The sequence below is a fragment of the Teleopsis dalmanni genome, chromosome 2 (assembly GCF_002237135.1).
Source record: "Teleopsis dalmanni isolate 2A chromosome 2, ASM223713v2, whole genome shotgun sequence".
Classification (NCBI taxonomy): domain Eukaryota; kingdom Metazoa; phylum Arthropoda; class Insecta; order Diptera; family Diopsidae; genus Teleopsis; species Teleopsis dalmanni.
Window position 1 is genome coordinate 105979383 of NC_051847.1, and position 27084 is coordinate 106006466.

General features: G+C 31.0%; 1 protein-coding gene across 11 annotated transcripts in view; it reads right to left on the reverse strand.

The window, feature by feature from the left end:
• The window catches only part of LOC119678939 (plasma membrane calcium-transporting ATPase 1), a 73372-nt gene extending 49638 nt beyond the window's left edge, over nucleotides 1-23734 (reverse strand). For 2 of the 11 annotated variants that reach the window (XM_038091057.1, XM_038091054.1), the window contains exon 1: nucleotides 14200-14382. The gene's annotated coding sequence lies outside the window, so the exon portion shown is untranslated. Of the gene's footprint in view, nucleotides 1-13000; nucleotides 13159-14199; nucleotides 14383-23663 lie in introns of those variants that run through there. The other 9 variants (XM_038091053.1, XM_038091048.1, XM_038091059.1 and 6 more) reach the window with 7 other exon arrangements.
• Nucleotides 23735-27084: the final 3350 nt, after the last annotated feature.

Consider the following 27084-nt stretch of genomic DNA (forward strand, 5'->3'; position numbering starts at 1 on the left):
TTTTGGACATAATATTTTACATAAATAAATTAAAATAAAAATCATAAATTTCATTTCCTTTTTTCGACTTTGTTGCTGTTTTAATAACCAAAGATTTTTGTTTAAAAATAATAAAATATTGATGTTTTTTTTTTTCAGTCGAGTCCGGCGTTCTACAACTATTAGGTTGTTGGGAAAGTAATTACGTTTTTTTTTTGCGGAAATAAAAAACAGTTTTCGTATAATAAACAAATACTTTATTAAATTATATATTGGCCGTTCTGGTCCAACATATTTTGCCATCTTTCTTATAGTAGCATAATTCCACGCTCATAAAATTTTTGGTCTTTGCTGGCAAAAAAGTGATCGAGGTGGTTTTTGACCTCCTCATTTGAGATGAAGGTTTTACCGTCTAAAAAATTTTGGAGTGACCGGAACATATAATAATCCGATGGTGCCAGGTCTGGAGAATATGGTGGGTGTGGCATTGTATCCCATTCAAGCTGTAAAAGCTTTTGGAGAATGACCAAACTTGTGTGAGGTCTCGCGTTGTCTTGGTGAAACACTACACCTTTTCTGTTGATTAGTTCTGGCCTTTTCTGTTGAAGTGCATCATTCAGTTTGTCCAGCTGATGACAGTAGACTTTCGAATAAATCATTGTGTTATCCGGTAATAGCTCAAAAAAAAACAATTCCTTTAAAATCCCTCCAAACAGACAGCATCATCTTTTTTTGGTGAATATCGGCTTTGGAAATGATTTAAGCCGATTCATCTTTGTTGCTCGTTGACCTCTTTCGTTTGAGGTTGTTGTATACAACACATTTTTCGTTGTGGTTTCGTGGTAAACCATCGATAGCGCCATCGATAGTTCTTCACCTCTACTTTCTACTACGAATTACAAATAATGAAACTTTTTTTGAAATACTTTTCAAAAAAATGTACGTCAATATATTTACGTTTGCGTCGTATGGAAAATGAAGTTAGAAATAATTGTTTCATATTTATAAATTTTAATTAATTTTTAATGTTATATATTTTATTTTATATAAAGAAGTTTGTACACGAAAAACACAAGCAAAATATTAACTTATAATCGAAAGATCTGATCAATAGCAGATTTTTCATTTGGTTTTAGAAAGACCGAGTAGAGCTTTCAGACCACTGCCAGAATACGAAAAATCTTTCAAACGATATGTTATTTCGCAATATTTTTGAGTGTGTTGAGCCGAAATATCGTTGCCAGAATTGCCCTGCTAGTGTACTGCTTTCATGAGCAGTCATGAGCAGTACACTACGATACTATACAGTTTATTTTCGTTCACTGATTTTAAGATAGAAATCGGTGTTGTTAAATTGTTGCAGTTGATGTTTGCCAGGCATTTGATAATGTTAAGTTAGTAGGTAAATACATGTTATAGGTATCGATATGTCTATTCCGTTGAAATTTCTTCTTTAAAATTGTATGTTAATATTCATAATTCGGCCTTCTCTTTGACCTTCTCTTTGATACTACCAGTAGAGTTCTGTTTGTGGCATATTTGTAAATGCCTATATTTTTCTACGAAAATGGTTGCTTCAGAAAATATACAGTCGGAGTCAAAAGTCTACAAGCAGGCAGTACAAAAAACTTTGTTTGGAAATATTTTCCAAAAAAATCAATTTATTGGAGACATACTTTTTGTTTTTTTAAAACATTCAATGCACAATGTGTTTGCGAAGTTTCTTTGCATTTGTTCAAAAAACAGCCGAGATAACGGTACTTTTATCATAAAGAGTAGCAAAACAAGCGATCAAAAGTCTACAAGCACTTGGTATTTCTGCATTTCTAAGGCGAGATAAATGTTAATTGGTGATAATTTGGATTGCGTCTTACTGCGTTTATGGTATTTAATCATAAAACTGCAAAAAATTGTATTCTGCTTAAAATATTTACTAAACAATGGCAATGGTGTCTCACCTGAAAGAAATAAGCGTCGTTGAAAAAAAAAAATCATCATAAAATTTTGGGAGGAAGAGAAGTCGAACCGGAAAATTGGACATTTGTTTGGAAAATCGCACTGTTCTGTCCATACCGTGATCAGAAATTGGAAAACTACCAGAATTATCATGTCAAAACCGATTTTTGGCCGCCTATCGAAACTCACTCACCGTGAAATCCGCTTAATATTAAATTCGGTAAAGAAAAAACCACGTTTGACGGCATTACAAATTGTACGTAATATACAGCTTTGCAAAAAATATTTCTGTGGTTACCGTACGCAGAATTTTGAAATGGGCCAGTTTTCATGGTAGAGTAGCACGAAAGAAGTCTTACATATCTCTAATTAATCGAAAGAAGCGCATTGCTTTTGTAAATAAATATGTAGATATGCTGGAGGGGTTTTGGAATAATGTGGTTTATTCCGACGAATGCAAGTTCTGTGTTTCTAGCATTTCTAGCGTCTTTGGTTGCTATATAACGCCCTAAAACTGCCTGCACAATCACCGGATTTAAATCCAATTAAACATTTATGGGGACTTTTGGAAAAAAAAACTCGTAAACATTCACTTTCGACCAAACAGCATCTGAAAGACATAATCCTAAACGAATGGGACGAAATAACAACTCAGGAGACCAGTAAACTTGTAGTTTCGATAAAAAAACCGTCTAGTACAAGTTCTTAAGCATTACGGTTACCCAACTAGTTACTAAATTGCACAAAAATCAGGAATTTTACACTAAAACTATGTGTTATACTAAGTGCTTGTAGACTTTTGATCGCTTGTTTTGCTACCTTTGACAATAAAAGCACCGTTATCTCGGTTGTTTTTTGAACAAATGCAAAGAAACTTCGCAAAAACATTGTGCATTGAATGTTTTAAGAAAACAATAAAACATTTTTCCAATAAACTGTTTTTTTTGGAAAATATTTTCAAACAAAGTTTTTTGTACTGCCTTTATCGAAAGTGTGAACAAGATTTATATTTAAGTTTTCGTTTTTATTCAAATTAAATATTAATAGGATATATTCAGCGTATGTACAGAAGATATTTTTATGTAGATTGATATTGCCACAAAGAATCATGTTTCAACACTGTTTTGTAAATTTACACTAGTTCACAAATCTAGTAATAAAAATTTTGATTTTTGTTAAAAGACTAAATCTGTTATTTAGAGGCGCCAATGCCTATTATTTTCGGTATTGTTGGATGGTTTTAAAACGAAAAAATTATGACTAATGGAAACTGAAATTAATGTAAATTTGTTATTACTGTATTAAAATGACATTATTATGTAGAAGTTAAAAAATTATATAGAGCTATGTATTTTACGAGACGATTTAATATTTACAATAAAAAACTTACAATACATTAAGGTTTTACAAAATATCTAAAAAAAAACTACTGTTGCCTCAGAAATCCTCTCTATCTCCAAAATATTAAACATACGTTGAATTTTAACAAAAAGTGACCTATAGCCGGATAAATAATATATAAAAACCATTACTTAGAAATAATATTTTAAAACTGTTTCCAAAGTCGATAGCACCTACATATGTTAATATGTAGAACCACATTTTCAAATGTTAAATCTATAGAAAAATATAGAAAGAGAAACTTTTAATACATACTAGGTGGATTGATAATTACCTAACTTCACTACAGGCAGCAAGGCCAGAACAAAATCAGTTACATTTTGTATATCTGACAAGTCAGATGCTTGGCTAGCTTTTTGCAAATAATTTAAATAGTTCACCGTGTTGATTTTTTATAAAATGGAAAAAATCTAAATATCGTTCAGTAATAAAATGCCTCCATTTAAAAGAAATGAACAATAATGCAATCAAATTGGAAATGGATATTGTTTACGGTAACCTTGCACCATCATTAACAACAAAAAATATTGGAAAGCTGAATTTAAACGTGGTCGTACGAGTCTTTTTTATGAAGAGTATCAGGGTTATATGAGAAAGCTGTCGTCATGATGGGACTCGCATTTGCTCACAATTGACCAAAAACGACAACGACTTTGTCATTCAAAACATTTCTTGGAAATGTTTATGCACAATTTAGCTGACTGTGAGCGTTAAGTAGTGACAATTAATAAAATATGGAGCCATTTCTTCACAGCTGAGGAAAAGCAACAAGCCAGAGAATGAATTCAGCTCAGGGTAGTGCTCCCAAACAACTTCGAACTCAACAATAGACTGGAAAAGTTTTGGGTTCCGTATTTTGGGATTCAAGCGGAACAATTTTCATAGACTATTTGGAAAAACGAAACACAACAACATCGAACATTTGTTAAAGAAAAAAATTTTGTTTTTTGCAGGATGAATTACGGTACGAATGGCTTCCTCACCCATCATATTCCTGACGAAACCGAGGAATATTTTGGAGGACTTGATAAATCGTATTATTTAAAAGGTATCCAAATTTTGAAAGATCGTTGGACTTGGTGTGTCGAACTAAAGGGGGACTATATTGAAGCATAAAATATAATTTTCCACAGAAAATGCGTAATTATTACTTAGGCCGGGCATTTATAAATCCATCTAATATCTTGTTACCTTGCTTTAATTATCAAGTACAAATATTTAAATTAATATTGATCAATTTATTAATATAATGTTAAATAGAAAAATATAAAAATATTGTTTTAATTATTTCTTTTTCTGAGTTTTTCATTTACACATTAAACAAGGTGATCGCATTTAATCCTTATCGGTTTCAATTTATGTTGTCGTACAATCTCTACGCAGCACCCCTTTATGTAGTTATAAACAAATTGTTTTCTCCTAATTAATTAACACAGCGTAAGACACTTTTTTAGCTGGCTGAACGTATGTTCATTTCATGGTCCATACATCTACTTGGACCACTAACCTGTACTGCTAAGACTACATTTTGCTATATGCAAAAACAAAAAAGTCTATAAAGACAGCATCGAATAAATTTGGAGTAAAATCAAAATATTGTAGAAAGATCAGAGCAATCCATGATGAAGAGGAATGTAAAAGCTAACGTAAAATTCAACGCGTGCCAACTATGGATTTGTAAAAAGGTAAAAGTACTTGTAGCGATAAAAAAAAAGCCCCTTGTCTGAAATATAGAATAGATATAAATCAAGATAATAAAGTAAATAAAAATTCTGGTAACGCGGTTATCTCCAATATAAAAAAAAACAACTGGGAAGCTTACTTTACGAAAATAGAACATGACCTATACGACGATGAAAGAATTTGAAATATAGTACGAAACCAAAAGAATTCTTATACTAATATGTCAGCCTAACAACAATTAGTAAACAAAAATGCAACTGTCCACGAGTGGGGGATATTAAAAGTCTTTTTAGCAAATTGCAAATAAAGTATGAGCCTGAATAGCGTCTTTCATGGAGTTCAAAAATAAGTTAAAAAGCTGCTCTTTTTCACACAACAATGAACTTCCCACTATACCATTAGCACATGTCATTGGGTGGGAATGGAATAGGTCAGTAAACTGTGTTAATGTTGTTTTTTTTTAGTTTTGGAAAAAAATTGTTTAAAAGATATCAAGTTGAATTATATAGAGATTTCAAAACAAAAATTAATTACTGAATTAATACACTATGTGAATAAAAACAACAACCTTTACGCGTTTATATCAAATATTCATTTAATTTTATTTTGTATAGTTTAGTTTCTTAAATACTAAAATAGTGTGAAAATGTTATTCCTTAGTTAGCTTGGGTTTTTCTCTCAGGTCATATAACATAATCTTGTCTGTCGCCATTATCTAAATTATCCGTGAATTCCTTTGCTTTTGTTTACCAATATTTTGTTATAAAGTGATCCTTGTGTGTTAGCCAAAAATTCAATTAATTTAAATAATATAAAAGGAAATTTTGTTGTTATAGTTCACTACTTTTCAAAACCTCTTTGTACATAGCTATTAAAAAAATAATTATAATTAAAAAATAAAGTTAAGGCGATGTTGTTAATCGTTATTATACGAGGGCGGTTTGATAAGTCAGTGGCTTCTTGAATAAAACAAATTTTTGTCGGCAAATAAACATTTTATTTTTCTATATAATCACCTTTTAGCTCGATACATTTAGTCCAGCGGTTTTCTAATTTTCTTATTCCCTCCAAATAATAGGTTTTTTCAAATCTCTCAAAATACGCGTTTGTTTTGGTAACGACTTCTTCATTCGACTCAAATTGAGCAAGTGTGAGCAATCGCGGCACCCATCTCGCGGAGAGTTTTTTCATGTCCAAATATTCGTATAAAATATAATGTTCCCGTATAGTTGAGATACCTACAGCATGAGCCAACTCACGCACTTTCATTATCCGATCATCCTATATCTTTCATGGATTTTATCGACGATTTCCGGCGTGATCATTTCTTTTGGGCGACCTGAACGTTCGGCGTCACTAGTGCTGGTACGACCACAACGGAACTCTGTGAACCATTTCTTAACCGAGTCACCGTAGTATGTATCAAGTCTTTCCTTAGTTTCAGTGATGGATTTTTTAGGTAAAAAGTAATGCTTAATTAGCACATGAAATTCACTTTTTTCCTTAATACACTTTTTTTCGTAAAAATTCACGAAGTTGTCTGTTTTGAACGGCTATCAAACACCAACTGAACGACGTAGCTTGCTCAAAATTACAAAGTTGCCCACTGGTAGATTACAGCTGAAGGCACCACTGTTGTATTTGGAGTAACTGGGAAATTCACAAAGTCGCTGACTTATCAAACCACCCTCGTATGTTGTAATATGCAATATGAGGAAAATTTCCAGCTACAAGACTGCTGAAGGTTTTATTTTTGGTAGAATTGAGCTAACAGGTTATGGAACAAAAATTAATATTTATTAAAAAATTATATCTAAGCAGTTCTGTTATGAATCTATTTCTTATAAATATATCAAGAGTACTAACTTCAGTATAAACTTGAAAAGTTGTTAACGCTAAATTAAAACAAAAGCTTTGACAAATTCAACCGGGACTAAAAATTCAAACCAAAAAACGGTTCAAAGTGAACCTTTAATTTTCCTATAATTATAACATATAATTTTATTGGATAATGTTGTTACCCACAAGTTCGTTTAAAAAATGTTCTATTTAAAGGTTAGATGTTTTTGAACAATTTCTGCTTAAAAATTGTTATAAATTTCATTGTAACTTTATTTATTTTAGTTTTTCGTTTTGATTAGAAAATTTCGCTTTCACTATATAATAACATTGTTTGGGTTTGGTTTTAAAATTTCTTTAATCATGAAATTATTTGCTATAGTTATAATTTTTTTTTGGTTTCTTATGTTTTATTATGCAATGAGCGATGATTTCTCTGTTATATTATTATACACTATTTTTTAGTTCTTTTGTATTATTTTGAACTGCTTTGTTAGATTCTTTTGTTTATGCGCATGTACTAACTGTTTTTTATGTATTTTTTAAAAGAATTTATTTTAGCTACGTACAGCAGCTAAGCTGATGACGTCATTTCAGTGACTGCAATAACAATAGCAACAAGAGCCTTATTTTAAAATACCACTAACCTTAATTTAAGTTTAAAATCTTAACTATCTAAATTCAATTATTAAAATTTAATTATTAGATTTTATTGTTTTTTAGTGTACTTTTAAAAGGAAATGTAGAGGGAATTTCTGTAGTGTAGCCGAAACTATCTTTACTTCATTCAAATCGTGAACAATTATATAAATTATGAATGATTGAAGAAGCAGTATATCAGTATCAATATAGCAGTATTGATATAGATCAGATAATTTTCCACGAAAAATATGCTCGTGAGTCATTTGGTAATGCCGCTGACGGAGTCGTTTGAATGCTTTTAGTTTCTCATACGGGCAAATGGGCGGGTAATGGGGATTAATACTGTGTGAATTTATTTTAGAGTATTGGATGTGGATTTCTCCACTATATAAAATGGAGAACGTCTTGTTTTTTTTTTTTGAGTTATAATTTAATGGTGCCTGGGTTACATCTTTAGCAGTTTTATCAGCCTTATTCTTACTTATCACAGCAGCATAATCTGGGTTTAGTATGACTTTCATTTTGTGGTTATATCTAATAAATAGTAGCGAGTCTTTACTGCTATTGCTCATTTGTTACTATACACTTTTGTTTTACCAATTGCATGTACGTTTGTAGCAGAGAACCTATCTGAAATACAATGCATTTGTTGTTTACTGAAGAGAATAGGTTGTTGTTGTAAAAATTGAATAGTAGGACTCAATAAGGATTGAGGAAATTATTCCTTTTGAAATAGGTAATGAAAGCATAAATGTTTGATCTATACCCATCAGTGAAAATTTTGACCCCTCCATCCTATAAATATAACGAAATAGTTTCTATAAATTCTGTCCGGTATCTAGAGTTATCTGTACAGTGTTTTGGGAGTTTTTGTAAATTTAAAATCAAAAAGGAATGATTGAAGGTCGGGTTTTTTAACGAATGGTTTTAATAAAAGGATATTTTATTTAATAAAGGAAATACATCAGCAGTGTCTTCACCAAAGCTTTGTATAGGATATCATTATTAAATAAAAAAAAGCTTAGCAATATGATGGTTGGCATTAAAATTTGTTCTTTATTTAATGAAAGGGCAACCTGCTTTTACTTAAATATTGCTGATAGGATAAACGTGCAGCACATTATGATTTACTGAATGTTAAGAACGGTTATGAATCTTGTTATTGCTTTTGGTACAGTGGCCATAAATAAACTGTAGGCAATTTTTGATAATATTGCAGCATTAATGACAAAAGTATATTGGTGAGCGTGAGAGCGTTTGGAAAACAAAAATATTTTAGTATGTTCAGTCTAGAAAGAAGTTTTCTTCTTATATGGATACAGGTATTTTGCAAAGGTATACTTCTTGTCAAATGTAAAACTTTAAATTTTAAATATATTCACATTGGGAATAATAGTAGAATTAAAATTGATCTTTATACTAGAACAGTTACTTTCTATTCTGCTAGAATATATAACCAACATAACACTAACATAAAACAGATTTAAAAAAACAAATTTCGAATACTATGAATGATTTTTTTAACTGATTTCGAATCTTTTTCTTTGGATATAATTACCACGGATCCATTTTATGTATGCGTTAATAGAGAATAATTGGTAACCGCCCATGAATATTCTCACTTTAGTTCAAATTTTAATTGAGCTGACAGACGAATTTATTACATTTGTAAACTCTTTAGAAGTTAAAAAGTTTACATAAATAAATGTAAATATACGTTTCATTCGCAATTTTGTAATTTAACAGATGATTTATGACAAATGGAAAACATTTATAGTCATACTATGCTCTTTGTTTATTGTATCGAAGAGTATTTAAATCCATCAGAGAGAATTCTATTTGACTTAAATTGTCTATTAACGACTAATAGAATAGAGAACTGTGTACTGGAGCGATCAATTTTTAAAATATCCGCTGTTTCTGTGTTCATTTTATTTGACAAAATGAATTTGTTATTCAAATCAAAACACATTTTTTAAAAATTAGTTTATTTAACTTTACCAAACTTGAATTTATGTTTCAGTTTTAAAGGGCTAAAGTATTGGAGAACTGATAATATTAATGTGATAGATGTGATAAAATTACTTCTATCATATTACCAAAGCAGAACAAAGATTAGAGAACAAATTGTTATGTCAAAATGTATGTGCGTTGCAAACCATTATTTAAAACAATGAGGTCTGATGCCATAAGAATATTTTCAGTTACTGAGTCATTTCGGTTTGTGAAGGTACATTCCCATAGTGTTCTATGCGTTGAAAAGAATTAATATAAAATATTACAAATGGGGAAAGAAATAAATAATAATTAAGAATTATAATAATATTAAATAATAAGTAGAACAATCCTATACATTCGGATTTTATCGGCATGCAAAATTTCATTCATTTTAAGAAATTGAAGCATAAACATCGTTGAAATACACGCGTAATTTATCGTTAGCAGACGATGCTTTACAACTATGAATGAATTATATCTTTTATTTTAAATATTATTTCTATTGTGTATAATATTATTTCTATTGTGTATCTAGGGAAAATTTCTTAATTACTAAACCATCTCATTAAGAAAATTTAAAATGTTAATAACCTTGGTATGTGGAATTTTTTGTTAAAGGAATATAAAGACAAGGATATTAAGTGAAAACGCTAAGTATATATGGGAAACGCGCTCCACAAGGAAATCGAAATCTTCTAAGTTCATTCTTATAAAGTAATGAAACCAATATAGATTCTGCAATGCCAACTTATTGCAAAATGTACCGTAAAATCTGATAGCGGCTTTATGCTTCAAACCAAGCTTAATCCACCATTTCTTATTTTTCTTTTTTTAATTTTTTGTTGTGTACGCTTTTGAAGTTACCATTGAACTTATTGTAACACTGGCCAACAAAATTTTTTTTCTTTTGTTCATTTAAGTTAAATTTTCTTCACAATTTGTTGAATTCCCGCTGAATTCTATATTTTGTTTTTGCATGAGATGTCAAAACTGTCAATTTTCATTTGACATCTTTTATGAAAACAGTATGTCAATGAAGTAAAGTCTAAAATCAATGCTATTTTTATCAGATACTGTTTTATCGAAAAAAAATGACTGGGTCATATTTTGGCATTTAAAATTATATAGCGAAAACAAGGCATAACTTACAAGTATGATGATCAAACTATATCTGCAGAAATTGTTACAACGCAATTTTAATTAACACATATAGCAAGAATTGGTTTTCTTAAAACTATAACCGCCCGTGGCATTCAATTCGACTTAGCGCCTTCGGATCAGTCCGCTTCTTGGCAGATTGATAAGAGTAAATTCCATTAGAACAACTCCATATCACTCAGCTTTAAACGAGATGATAGAAAGATGATACACATCATTAAAAGTTGCTCTGATGTTTAACAGCAAATTTAATTGATTTAATCGAGATTCTACAAGCTTGAATAGAAGACATAAATGCAATTGCAGCTGAAATGTTGTATGGAACAACATTTTAATTGCCGGATGAATTTTTAAGAGGCGCGACCGATACAGATGATAATGAAGAGCACCAAAATCTCATATAGAGTATATATCTACGTACACCCCAAAAAAATTTTAAAATCAATCTTTCAACTCAAATTGTTCGACCACTTATTAATATTTTTAACCAATTCTTTTATTTTAAACATAACTATAATTTATTATCTTCAATGATATATTTTTTCCAAAAATTTTTAACAAAGTCTATTTTATTTTTAATATTAAATTTAACACTACGAAAAAATGTGCACGCAAAATAATAATTCTCAGTTTTCAATAACTTGTAGGATATCCTTTTCTTTGCAAAACCTCCGCAAGGCGTTTTGGCATGGAACGGACAAGTATTTTTTGTTTCATCAGAAGTAATTTTGCCCCATTCATCCACAATTACATCTTTGAGCATTTTTTTAATGTTATTGTGTATTTTCGAACTTTTCGCTCGAGGAGATCCCACAAATATTCTATAGGGTTGTGATCAGGACTCTGAGGTCTTCGCAGCTGATTTTTAACATTATAAAGCAGCTTTGTATTCTGTGCCGTGTGCTTTGGGTCGTTGTCTTGGTGGAACCAAAAATCACGTTCAAGCCCCAATTTCTCAGCACTTTCTTTTAAATTGTTTTTCAAAACGTTAATATATATTTCCTGATTCATAGTTGTTTCGATAAATGTCAAGTTTCCCACACCGCTTACTGTCATACACCTCTACACCATTATGGCGCTTCCTCCATGTTCAACTGTGCCGTCTAAATTTTCTTTTTTGAATGCTTCTCCGCTTTTTCGCCATACCAAAACTTTGCCCTCGATTCAATTCCCTCGCGTGCAAAATTTACTTTCGTCGAAATATATAACGTCGAATCTGTGCTGTGTGTGTTGTCATCCTAGAATTACGCTGAATAGACTTAATAATCGTCTTCTGCTTACGCTTCGTTAGCAAAGGCGGACGGCCAGATCGAGCCTTTGGTAAGATACGGTCAGTGAAAATGATTAATTACTTTTTGGACGGAGAAGTGGGTTTTTCCTACGTACACACCAATTTCTCTATAAGATTCCTTATCTAAGAATGGTTTTATGATTATTTTTCGCTCCCCAACAGAAATTTCTTTGCCTTTGCTCTACATACTGTAATTCTCCGAAATGTGGTGCAAAAACTCAGCTTAACAGCGCAATACTAATTGCTTATACAATAAAAGCAAAATCGACGAAAAACAACATAACGGTAATAGCAAAATCTTGCATTCCATGCAACTTCAACCAGATGTACGCAGACTTTTGCGTGTACATTTTATGTAGTGTTAGTTTTAAAATTAAAAATAAAATAGAAGACATTGATAAAAATTTTGGAAAAATATATATCATTGAAGACAAGAAATTATTGTTATGTTTAAAAAAATAATTGATTAAAAATATTAATCAATGGTTGACCAATTTGAGTTGAAAGATTGATTTACAAATTTTTTTGGGGTGTACGCAGATATATGCAAGTGAGTGTAAATTGATACAAATTATAGCGTGCAACATTTATTTTATAGGACATCCATGCAATAAACACATATAGAAAAAATTACATGGTAATGCAACAGTTTACGCACACGTTTCTCTACTGGCCTTTACTATAAGCCTTTACATTCTTGCCTGCTTTGTTGCACTTCGTATCCCTGTTCACCAAACTATCATATGCAATGTGCAAACCAAATCATAAACAATTCAGAAATAAAACAATTTTTTTTATGTCCATATTTCACTTATCAACTTTGTGCATTGAACCGTTAGACAACAATACTATTTTAATGTATATACCCAAATTTGACCAGTAATGTGGATCAGTGGTTTAAAACTGGAATCCCTCTAAGTATATTAATAAGCCAATTGTAACTCGGTTTTTTGGTATTCACACAAATTTCTCGTTTTGTTTGAAAATCGTCACAATGAATACCATTATATAAACACACCGTGTGCACTGCTTATAATAATGCGAATTCCTTACCTTAAATAACGTGGCTATGTTAGAATAATACATTTGGCAATATAAAAGGTAATGTGTGCAAACTTCATTCTGGCATTACACTTTGCATTGAATGCAATCAATAAATTTACTGAAAGGTTGATGTCACATACACAATCATAAACAATATCTTTACACTGTTTTTACCAAATTATTTATTTGCATATGCCATTCCATTGTCAAAAGATATTGTACAGGGTTCCCCTACTACAAATTTACTGTTATTTGCGTATAAGTTATGCAAATCTCTTGATACAAAGTATATGAAAAAACTAACCAGGAGTTTTTTTGAAAGAACAATGGCATTCCCAAAACCATCGAAAAATAGTTTTTTATTTGCAACCATAATACTGCATCGAATATGAGGAATTCATTTCACTAAAAAATCTTAAAACATATGAGAACTATTATTATTCTCAACTTAAATAAATTAAATCCTAAGAACAAGATTGATCATTTATAAATTTAACCTACTTTTTAATTGTAAAAACTACATGTATAGGAAACTTGATACCACACATACACACGTATATTCTGAATGTATATTCACCTGCCAAATTATTTATATTACAATATTAAATTTTAAACGTTACAAACATAAAAGTTTTGAAATATTTCGTATGCTTATGAAAAGTATTAGAAAAACCAATTTTTACTAGTATAAACCAAAGTGGCGTAAGGGAATATAAAAAAATATATGTATGCAATTTTCAGGCGGTAAGAAACGAGAAGAAGCGACCATATACATACTAAACAATGACGCACATTAATTCCATTATAAATACATCAATTCCTAAGAAAAACGTGGTCATAAATAGAATAAATTAAGAATAAGAAAAGTTCTTCATATTTTACTAAAGATTTACCAAAAAAAAAAATGCTTGGGTGTTTATTTGAAGAAGTAGACTTATGATTTTTCTTGTAAAATGCTATTCTTCTTAGCTGAATACCCACAAATAACTTTTACAATGGAACTATTGGCATCAGCATATTATTGTTATTATCCTGTCGCTATGAAGCGTTAATACAATAGCAAAACCATTATATTCAACGAAAAATATGTTTAATTCATAATTAACATAGAAGAAAAGATTGTAGTAGTTCGGAAAAATAATATTAAATTTGAATTTAAACTTATATTAGAATTTTACACGTTTCAAAACTATTTTACTTATGCATACTTTGAATGAGAATGTGGTTTTTATTAGTCTGGAATTTTCACTTCACAAAACCAACAAATTACAGAACACGTACGTCCACCCAAAATGCTCGTACTCAAACCATCGATTTGCTCTGACTGACAACATTTAAGGCATTTAACGGAATGATGAAAACTGAAAAACTTTTGAAACATGTCAATATTGATTTTTATACCCAGCATACACAATTTGTGCAAAAGGTTTAATATTATATGGCATTTACACTGTACTCAAATGACTGATTTGAGTGAAAAATTATATATGAGAAGCAAGTGATTAATTTCTCCGTACAAAATATCATATGCGCAAATGACTTCCATTTGCTGATTTTGTACAAACGAGTTCCAATGAGCTTAAAATGAGTTCCAGATATCTGCCAAATGCAAATGAATACATTTTGACAATTTGATAAAGCTGGTTTTGCCATATATACAAAAAAAGGTAAACAAATATTTGCTGGTCGCATTTCCTTGAAAACGATGCACTTTTTTTTGGGACTTCTTCAGTTCAAAAATAAATAAACCGATGATTAAAACAAGTCTTAAGTTTATGTTGTAAGCATTAAAGGTATGTTTAACCGACATCCAACATTTTTTTGACTTAGTCCAAAAATCAAATCAACAGGAACAATGACAAATCAGCTGTTTGAAATGAAAACAAATGACTTACAACGCATATTAATACTTTCAAATGACTAATTTCAAATGAGACATTTGCGGCCAGTCATTTCACCTCACAAAATTCTCACAGTTACTACATACCATGACGTTACTGGATTTTGACGATGTTTCATATTTTCTCATTTTGGTTAAAGCTTTTCTCTTCATATGAATTTAGCAGTCCCACAACAAAATTATATAAACCATATGAAGATAATGGTTTACTATTCATCAAGTTATTGTTAACATATTTTAAGCTTAAATGAAGAATATACTGTTGATAATTAACGTATATAAATTCAACTATATACAATATAAACTGCTCATCAATAACTTTTTATATCATTTATATTAGGTCTGTTCCACGAGCTACTCGTAGTAACATAACTTTGAGAAACAAGTGCGTTCCACCAGCAAATTTTCGAGTCAATGAGAGCATCTGGTGTTCTCACCAGATTTTACACAAATCTTTCATGAAAATCTGTGTAAAGAACTTAATATCGCACTTTGTTTGTGATATGCGGTTAGTTTGTACTTTACTTGTGTTTTACTTCAGTTTTACTGCGAGTAGCTCGTGGAGCAGACCTATTATATACATATATTAATTTAAACAAGTTTTTTTTATAAAATTCAACTGCAAATTTGAATTTTTGTTACTTGTTATATATTTACTTGTTTAGGCACTGATGCCAAGTTATTCTTAAACACTAAAAGTTGATCTTTTGGATTATTTTTTATTATTTCTGTGTCATTTCAATTTTCTTATTGCCTTGGTGTATTACGAAATTTTGTCTTTCGGTGGGTCTCAAGTATGGCAAAAAAATGCATGCTGGCCTAAATTCGCTAAACGAGACATTGGCATCACTGTTGCAATATGTCAAATGTTATGTTTTGGCAAATAACAAATCTTGCATATGTGCATATAACGCAAATAAATTACATTTTGTATATATATAAATAATTCATATAAATTGAAAATTAAAATGAATATAGAATTAAAAGGAATGGTAAATATGTTGGAAATTTTAAAATAAAACACTGAAATTTTTCTTTTTCCCAATATTTAAATTTTTGAAATTTTTGAATTGTGTTCGAATTTTTGATTACAAATGATTTTCGACACAAAATTGCAATATTTGTTAGAGTTTCCAATGAACATTTACAATAGTTGCCTTTTTACGTTGGTAACATTTTTTTTTTACTGACCGCAGTGTGTGGCCAGTACACAACTACCGGCCTCACTACTGGTATATGTTAAATCATAACAATACGGCAACACTATTAGTTAACAAAAATAAGAAAAACTTTTACAGATGTCACTTTAGCGCTTCTTCGAAGAATTGTGTTTCGTCAACAGACAAGTTTATTGTCTTTAGTTTCAATTGAAAATAATAATTAATTATTGGACTATATCGTTTATAAAACACGTTGTTTGTGATTTTTGTATTTCTAACGAATATTTTCTTTGAAAGTATATAAGACGTTTAGCGATTAAAAGAACAACAGCACATTTAGCAAATAAAGATGATTAAGTATTGACAATTAAACTGGCGTGGTTATTTTTGAGCATTTGTTACGTTATTGACAATCCAGAGATACGAAAAAGAACAAACACTAGTTCGTTTTGAAAAAAGGCTAGTTCGTTTTAATTCGCGTCAGAAGTAGGATTTTCAATAAACTGTGTCAAAAAAGATTTAAGCTGGCTAATTTAAAAATTCTGCAATTAAAGAATGAGCTAGTTGCACGTAATTTAGCTATTGATGGGTCAAAGGTAAATTAACGAAGTCGACTACGTTATGCAATTGGGGCGAGGGTATAAAGGCAGATGAATTCGATTTCAAAGTTCCAGAAAGCTTCACTTAATAGAAGTAAAGTCGAAACTAGAAGATCCTTTATCAAATCTAGATATGAATGCGATATTATTTGTTCTTAAATAAATGAGAACTCAGCACCAATATGCGCTCCGATATGCAAAGCTCCAACGTTTGATAGAAGAGTCCCATTGTAAATATTTAAGCTCCAATTTAAAAAAACAGCGATGTTTAATAATTAGAATACTGAAGAGAAAGTACTTGTATTATTTATTTTGTTAAATGTTTCCGCAGCCGAAATATTATAAACCATACCCCATTATAAAACAGGCAATTATGATGCCTTGATGTCAGCATTGGAAAAGCGATTTGAAAGCGAACTAAGGCAACAGAAATACAAAATCGATGCCAAAACTCAGGTGGGACTCTCCAAGATTGCATCCGATGTTTAGCGACTAACACATTTAGCAAATGCAGATGCATTAGTAGACGAAACGCGTAAATACATAAGGCTTCATTAATGGTATACGAGACGTAGATGTTAAAAGTGCGGCACTTGTACTGGCTAAGAGGACATTTGCTAACATCGTGTCACATGCGCTTTCTCCACAAACCACATCACTCGCAACTAAGTCCATTCACAAGGTTTATGAAATGGAATTCGAAGAGTCAGCAGTTGTAGAAAGAATGGTCACAGCAGTTAAAGATGCATGACCCCTCCTACCAAAACGGCGGGTAAATACTATCATTGTGGTAAACAAGCACGCAACTGTAGAGTTTGTCGAAATGGTCTAATGCCAATCCAGCTAGACACAGCGCTGGAGATGATGAAAAACAAGTTTTACCCAACAGTTCCAAGGGGCGGAAACTGGTTCTCGCAACTATTATCCCCACAGTGTCAGTCTCAAAAATTAATCGTCACAAGAACAATATTACAGCAACGGAACTGTAAATGTTCTTCCAATAATGCTTACTTTAGATGCTGGTGTGTCACATTTAATTATTCAGCCCAACATAATAAAGGAAACGACTGAACCTATGTCTGGTTACAAGCTTCGAACAGCAACTGGATTGAAGCTATTATCGCTGGTAAAATGTCTTGTAAGATTCTGATTGGCACTATGGTGATCAACCACACGTTTCTTGTGGATGACATCATGGACGACATAATAATACGATTGGACTTTATGTCTAAACACGGATTTAGACTTGTTAGACTAGAAAAGGAAAATGCTGTCTTGCGGAAATATAGAAATGCCAAATAATACTGGATATGAAACAACTGTAGAGGTTAAGACAGTGACAGTCAACGACAAGTCGAATATTCCACCGTAATCGGAAGCGGTTGTGTGGGCGAAAGTAGTTGAAGGATGTGGGTCCTCAACTTGTAGGTTGTGAAACCAACCAAAACCAATACCAATGCATTAGTAGGAAGAAACATGTTAAAAGCAGAAGTGATGCGCAGATCCCAGTAAGAGTTTTGAATGAAACGAGAAGAAACTAACCAATTTATAGATAAAACGCAGAAAAGTTTTGTAATTAAACCGTCAACGAGCCCGTGGGCTCCCCAGTTGTACCAGCACGATTCTGCGTGGATTATCAGAAACTGAACGATATCACGTGACAGGTTAGCTATTCATTGTCTAGAATCGATAACAGTTTAAACACATTATTTGGAGTGAAATGGTTTTCCACGTTAGATCTTTAAAGTGGTTATTGGCAAGTCGAAATTAAGGAGAATGATCGCGAAAGGACTGCGTTAATTATAGACGATGGGTTATGAGAGTTCACGGCGATGGCATTCGAATTATGTAATGCACCAGCAACGTTCGAGCGACTGATAGAGCACGTGTTGAAGGGACTTCATTGGAAAACAAGTCTGGTGTACCTCAACAACTTTGTTGTCATAGGAAAAAGTATGAATAATTTGAAAAATCTAAAGGAAGTCTTTCAACGTATCGCGGTAGCTGGATTGCGCTTGAGTACCAGGAAATGTTCTTTGATGAAAACGCAAGTTTCGTATCTCGGACATTAAGTGACGACGCAAGGCATTCATACCGATTAGGATATATTAAATTCAGTAGATCAGCAAACATACATGAATTACGAAGTTTTCTTGGCCCCAGCTTACTTAAAAAAATTGCTCATTCGTAAGACAAAACGAGCAAGAGAATGCTTTTCAACAATTGAAGCAAATGCTTTGTACAGCACCAATGCTATCATATCCAGTACTAGGGCAGGAATTTATTTTAGACATCGACGTGAGCGCTTATGGAATTGGTGGTGTTCGATGGTCGATAGACTATCGATGGTCAAGAAAAAGTGGTAGCATATTTTAACAGGATTCTTGGAAAACCAGAATGAAACTATTGTATAAATTAAAACGAACTGTTGGCGGTGGTGGAATGTGTAAAATAGTTTCATAAGTACTTCTATGTTCAAAAATTTTATTTGAGAACAGATCACACAGCGTTGAGATGATAATTGAAGTTTAAGAGCCGGAAGGAACGATCGCTCCATGAATAGAAAGACTACAGAACTATAACTTCTAAATAAAGCACCGAAAGGGAGTCCAATATGGAAATGCTGATGCGTTATCGAGACGACCTTGTCAGCTAAAGTGTAAACACTGCAATAAAAATGAATTAAAGGAAGGAGTTGTTGATATTTGTTTGATAAACCTACAACCAGCCGAAAATAGGAACTCAACCAATATAAAAAGCAATCAACTAAAAGATCCGGATCTTGCAGTGTTAATAGGTTCCAAAGAAAAAGGACTACGGCTAACCAAGGAGCAGATATCCTCCGAAATCCCCATTGCAAAGGCATATTTGGCACAATGGGTCAGTATCCGTCTTGTCAAGGGGGTCCTTCACCGTAGTTGGGAAAGTGTAGTATATTAAGCGTTATCATCTCCTAATTATCGTTCCGAAATCCAAAATTGTAAACGTGTTAGAAGAGTTTCACAATGGGCTAAGTGGAGGACACCTTGGAGCCATGAAAACTCTTGAAAAGATCAAACAGCGGTTTTATTGGGCTGGATGTCGTCCATCGGCAACGGAGAGGACTGGACCCATTTCCAACCAGTGATGTAGGAAACAAATATGTGCTTGTTGTCATAGGTATTTCAGTAAATGCCCTGAAGTATACGCATTACCAAATCAAGAGGCCTAAACAGTAACAGATTTTGTTTGTACAAAATAATATAACAAGATTTGGAGTCCCAATAGTGTTGCACTCCGATCAAGGTAGAAACTTAGAAATCACAATGTTCCAAGAAATTTGCGCAATAATGGGCATTAGAAAAACAAGAACAATGCTCTGCAACCACAATCAGACAGCATGGCAGAAAAATCCAATCGTACTCTATAAGAACATCTGCGAAAAATTATAAACAAATTGGGACAAGCACTTACCTACAAATGTTTTTGATGGCATATCAATCGGCTAAGCATGAAACAACAGGTTATACACAACACATGTAGGTTTTGGCTCTGACTTGCGACTTCTTTCCGACCTTATGTTTGGAGTAACCAATGCGGTTGAGCACAGTGAAGCAAAACTATTGCGATATGTTGAGAAACGAAATGAATGAGCTTCACCAACATATAAGACAAGACAACCGGCTCATGAGCAATGAAATGAAAGACCGATTTGTCCGAGCAGCAAATTCTGAGGGATTCAAGGAAGGCGATTTGGTGTTGCTATATAACCCGCAAAGTAAGAAATGTTTATCTGCGAAACTACAAACAAATATATGGTCTTGCGAAGGACCATAGATGATTATTAAACGGTAGAATGACGATGTATACCTTATTCAGTGTTGCGGAACGACACGTTGCAAAATGAAAGTAGTGCATCTAGACAAGCTTACCCCACGGTTCCAAAGGATTTGTGCCGAACACGATTGTGTTTCGCCAAGAAACAAGTTTATTGTTTTTAGTTTCAATTGAAAATAATAATTAATTATTGGACTATATCGTTTATAAAACACGTTGTTTGTGATTTTTATATTTCAAACGAATATTTTCTTTGAAAGTATATAAGACGTTTAGCGATTAAAAGAACAACAGCACATTTAGCAAATAAAGATTATTAAGTATTGACAATTAAATTGGCGTGGTTATTTTTGAGCATTTGTTACGTTATTGACAATCCAGAGATACGAAAAATAACAAGAACGTAATTAAAAAAGCCAAATTCGTAACAATATATATATATATAAATATGTACATATTATTAAATTTAAAAAAAAAATGCATATGTATGTTGTAGCATTTAAGAAGTAATTTTATAATTACAATTGATATTTCAAATTCAAAGAAAAAATATACACCCAATTAGAAGAAAGAAAAAAAGAAAGAAGATTATAAAAAATTAGTACATCTCAACGTTGTAGCCATTAGAATAGGTGACAAGATAAAAATTGTTGACACTTCCAACCAGTGATACAATATTTTACATACATGATAATATTGCACACATTTTTTAATAAAGTTCCAACATAATATTTAAAATACAATGCATGTGGAATAAAAAAGAAAAATGTGACATGATCTGTATTGGAACAACCAAAATTTATTGGCAAAAATTACAAAAGAGAATCAGTGGACACAAATCGGACCAAAAATTAAGAAACAAACAATTTGAACATAAAACTGCTTATTTTGAGCATTTAGAGTATTGATCGAAGAGAAGAATTATAGAAGGAGAATGACACTAGAGATGCTACATATTGTGCAATTACAACACATAAGCGAATAAATTGCAAGACAGACACGGAGAATGAAATACACCTCTAAAGAAAGGTGATTAGCAAAAATCAGTGTAATATGAACAACAGAACCAAAAACATGACAAATTATATACCATATATTTATTATATATATTTTATTAATATTTATACATTATATATATTTTATTAATATTTATTATTGTTTATCAATTGCAGGTAAACCATAATATAAAATTATTTGTTAAATGCTACAATATATATATTTTTTAAAAATTTAATAATATATATGTACATTTATATACATACATATATATACTTACGCTGTATGTTTGTTATATAATGTTTATATGTAAATTAATTAATAAAAAATCAAGCAACTAATTATTAAAAATAATATAAAAATAGTTGACTTGACGAATATCAAGGAGAGTAGAACTGTAGAATATATTAAAAAATATTAATAAATTTTTAATTTAAAAAAAGGAGACTTGTGGGCGGAAATGAAATAAGTGAAAAAACAATATTTAAAATATGTTTATATATATTTTTGCAAACAAATTTATCACAAAATTTTTTGTATGCAAATATACTTTAATATATTTCTAGTTTTTATTCAAATTTTTCATTTTACGGTTTTTAGTTATTACATACTTATTTTAAGTTTTTATAATAATTACTATTTATTTTCAGAAAAGAAAATTTGGATGCTTTCTTGTCAACGTTAACTCACAGGCTAACAGAAACACCTTACAAACTCTATCAGGCGAGAATGATGAAAAGTTGACAGAAATAGTAAATTTCACTAACGAAATGCTGTTGAGAAAATTATACTAAGCCACTAAAGATTGTGATATCAACTTGATTTGATGACGAAGCGAACCAAACGAAAAAAATGCAGAAAATCAACAAAAGCCGTATTTTTTTCTTTCAGAGTAGTAAAAAAATATTCGCAACTTACGAAAGAAAATATGTGAGCAACAACAATGCTCTTAAAATATACAGAGTTAGGTTTTGAAGTCTTTCAGTGCAGTCAAATTCAAATATCAGCCTGTTGTGACTATAGCCGCAATTTTTTCTTTCCGAGTTGTAAATAAACAGCATTAAGCCTGGTTGAAGTAAACTAGTATCACTTTAGAAATATGTTAAATGCTTTTTTTGACATATGTTTTTTGTTGTGTTGTACACAATATGACATAAAAATTCGAAACACTAAAAATTAATTAATTTAAATAAAAGAAAACAAAATGAATAATAGAAGAATAATGGTGAATGGTAATTAAATGAATTCTTAATTATATAAATTTTTTAAATATTTCAAACTTATTTGTTTAAAAATTATTCTCATTAAAGTCAAAAAACAGTGTAAGAAAGAAATCCTGGTAATTACAGAAATGAAGCTGTAATTACCAGAATTTATTAATATCATGACGAAAAAACTTTCCACGAAAGCATAAAGCAAAATATATTTAAATTTAAAATATATGGAAATAATAGTTTAAAATGGATGTCAGCGAAACATGTTGTTATCTATTTCATGGACTTGATTTGCAGAAACTGTTTCAGCGACATATGTATATCACGATAAACAGAATTAACATCCAAGACATTATGTGTTCCAACCATTATGTATTCTGTTATCACTTTACTGTACGTAAAATTTCGCGAGGGTGTGATGTCACAGAATTATGTTATGTGTCACCACTGAATTTTTTTCTGCAGAGACCAGAATGCAAGTAACGTGCCGACAAGTCATCTAAATTTGCAAAATTTTATTGATTTTGTATTTCAAATCTAATGGCATAGTTCAATACTATATTGAAACCAAAATTTGGTCAAAATTCTTTTGAAATTTTCCTTTAATTCTGTTTGAAGTATTTTCAAAGGTCTAAAAATTTTTATTTAAAAAAATAAATATGTTCTCGATATGCATAATTTTACATCTACATCTTCTGCCATTTAGTTAAGAATTATTCAGAGAACCTGGCAATTAGAATTTGAAAGTAAACTTTTTTCATTAATCCCATTGCAACTTAAACGTTTTTCTAATCTTTATTTACAATCTTGAAATCTAATTATTAGCATGATTTCTAATAATGATTTTTATTTCTATTTATCTTCTGTAATGTATTGAATATATTTTTTCAGTTTATTATATATGTATGTAACTCTTTATTATGTCTATAATATACATTATGTGCCAAATTATTGTTATTACCTAAAACAAAAAGCAAAAAATCTCACCTTTATATACTTATTAAATTTTAGTTTTCACTGCACAATAAAGAAGCTTAATATGTTCTGAAATCAAAAAATTATATGGCAAAACTACAGAATAAATTTTTTCAAACAGTTTTATTTTTAACTAGAGGTATATGCTAGAATAAACGTCTATTTGTACCAATTTTTTGTTGATTTTTATAAATTACCACATATTATTATCTACATCTTATCAGTCTGTTTAAGTTGAGTTATGAGAACGTTACTAATGCAGCGTTTTTGATATCTTTGGCTGTGTATTAAATTGTTTGCATTTACTAAATGACAAACGTAAATATGGTACCCTATCTCGCATTATGATCTCAAACAATTTAAAAAATAATATTAAAATTGGCCTACTAAATTTTGACCATTACGCACATTGAAATATAACACATCTCATTCATAATTTAAGACATTGTAATTATGGAAGACAATTACTAAACTGATTATTAAATTCAATTTAAAAAAGTTCAATTTTAAATCAATTGTAGTTTTTTTGCAGTATTGAGAAAATTTTAATGTTTTCATTTTGATAGTAATTCGTTCTAGTTTCTTTTCTTTTGTGTCAGTTATAAACACCAATTCTTCAATAATTAAAGATTAAATGTTTTTACGAAGTAGCTGATTATATGCTTATAAAGTCCTTAGCAACTGATCAGTTTCTTAAATACTCTTATAATCTATAAATATTTTAAACGTGCTGCCATATATTCTTGCTGGGTATTTCAACAACTTTGTTAAAAACCTTATCAGTGTAGATTATTGTACCAGCGAATACCTGTATTTTGCAGCATCTGTGTAGTTGCTGACTGTTACATAAAATCATTGTGTGCCTAACTATGTATGGTTCTATAGTTATTAAATTAGTATTAATGATATTATTTAATGAACTTAATAATTCTTGTATAATTTAAAACTAAATTGGGATAATTTTTATGTAATCATAATTTGCCTTCAAGTACCAAATTCAGTTCTAAAGTAAAAAAAATACATCAAAGATATTCAGAAGAACCCAGCCGACAACGGAGCGACCCGTTATCGGAGATGCACCGATGATTTGACGTTTTCATCGACCCTTGCATGACAATTAGTTGGCAGTCACCGATTTAATATATACGATTTAAACCATTACCATTACCTTTATTAAATGTGGTCATTAGTATTAATTTAAGTATATATTTCGGTCGTTCAAATTCCAGTTTTTTTTTTGCAAGAGTTTCTCTTAATATGTGAATGATTTTTATTTATATACATTCATATTTTCTGTATATATAAGAGTTTACAGATTTAATTAATAAATAATAGTTAATCTAAGCAAATAAATTTATTAGATTATAAACTTATGATAAATTAAATGTATTAAATGTATTTCGCAATAATTTCAATTGATATATCAAAATAAATTATTTTGGCTAGTTCGTATTGTTTAGATTGTATTCAAATTGAAACTTTCCTCATTTATTGTCTAATTAATTTGTAAATAAAGTAATTTAAAAAATAAATAAAACAAAAAAATTATTCGAATTGTAGCCTGCTTCTAACTAATAACTCTAGTGAACTTTATATATTTTAATATTTTTAAAGCACAATGTTTTTCATGCCTTCGATCACGGCGAAGTCAATTAAGTGTGGTATTTTATTGTTATCGGTAGACCAATATGTTGGCTGCCCAGGAAAGATTACGTCTAGTGCATTTTTTCTATTTAGAATGGAATTGTAAAGCTGTTTACCTTTTGGATTACAGAGCAGTGGAACCCAATACGTGTGCTGGGCATTGTAGTCTCCTGCTGCAAGAAATCTGTCACCTAAAGTTATGAAGTAATCAGTAAATTGGATCTCAGTAATGTTGAAGCGAAGGGGCAGTAAACTGCTGATAGAGTTAAATTTTTTCTTCTGTGCTTAAGGCATATTGATGTGGCTTGCATATAATTATGAGCATATGTATCTAGAAAAATGCGCCTTTATTTCAAAATACCTGTACCACCATGTGCTTTGCCATCTGGGTGATTGGTTTTATAGAACAAATAACCAGGAATAAAAAAGAAATTTTTGTTTGTAAAATGTGTTTCTGAACAAAGCATTACGTACATCGCTTTCTCGGCTAATGAAGTTTGTGAGTTCAAGTTTATGTTGGCTTAAGCCGTTTGCATTCCATGTACAATTTTTTAAAGTACTCATTTATTAGACAAAAACATTTGCATTAATTGGCTTTGCATTTTGATTATCTTATTAAAAGTATTTCGCATTATTGACATGAATTGAGTTAAGCTCTGAGTGAGAGTGGAGATCATTATTTCCAAACTATTACTTTGAACTGGAGGGGCTTGTTGTTTGTCAGATTTAACGACATTAGCATATGACACACCAGGTGTAACAGGCTTAGATGTTAAAGGTTGCGGTACTCCAACTAATTTGATGGGGTTACTTCTTGTAGGATTACGCAAAGTTTCTTTCTGCAGAGCTAACCTGTGCTTCAGTTCTTTATAAATGGGACAGCCTCTGTAGTTTGTGGTATGATTTCCAGTGCAGTTGCCACATTTTTTGGAGTTGGTATCCTTTAATGCATTTTTATAGCATTCGGAACTATAGTGAAGCTCACCACAAGCTACGCACAATATACGAAGAGTGCAATATGACAGTATGGCCAAAGAATCTATAGTACAAAGAAGTGCCACGCTCATACAAATGAAATACCCACTTTTTTTTTTTTCATCATACCAGTTGTGACTCGATCGAACATTGTTGCATGAGGTTGGGTGGATTTATTATAAATCCACCAGCAAAATAAAGTGGGTATTTCGTTTGTATGAGCGTGGCACTTCTTTATACTATAGATTCTTTGGTATGGCCATATTCTTGAGAGTTTGTGCATTGCACTGGACCATTTCTTTTGTGGGACTCCTCAACGCTAATTCTGCGGTGAAGTAAATACTGTAGGTTGTAAATAGATGGCTCTCATTTTTTTTAAGCTTAAAAGCTTCCAAGTGAAGTTCAAATTTGAACATAAATTGTGGGATTTTATCTTTATTAACAATGTTTATAACTGCTCTAGCGCTAAAGCCTTTTTCGCTTAGGGCATTTGTTGTCTCAATGAGTTCTACATCTGACTCAATACCTTTAATGATGACAACAAGGCCTTTACTACTCTTCAGTTGGTATGTGTAGTAATTTTTTTTACTGTCTTCGAAATATTTGGTTATGTTTGGCTTAATGACTTGGTTGTACAACAAGACTTTGTACTTTTAACATAAGGGAGACTGATGTCCGATTTGCCAGCGAAAGCTTAAAGCCTTGAGCTTCATTTGAGTCCTTTTTGTTTCAATTAGCTTCCGCCAAGTTAAGTTTTTGAAAAGGTGAATACCAAAGTATGTTACTGTTTCTGTTTGGGGAACCCATTTATAGC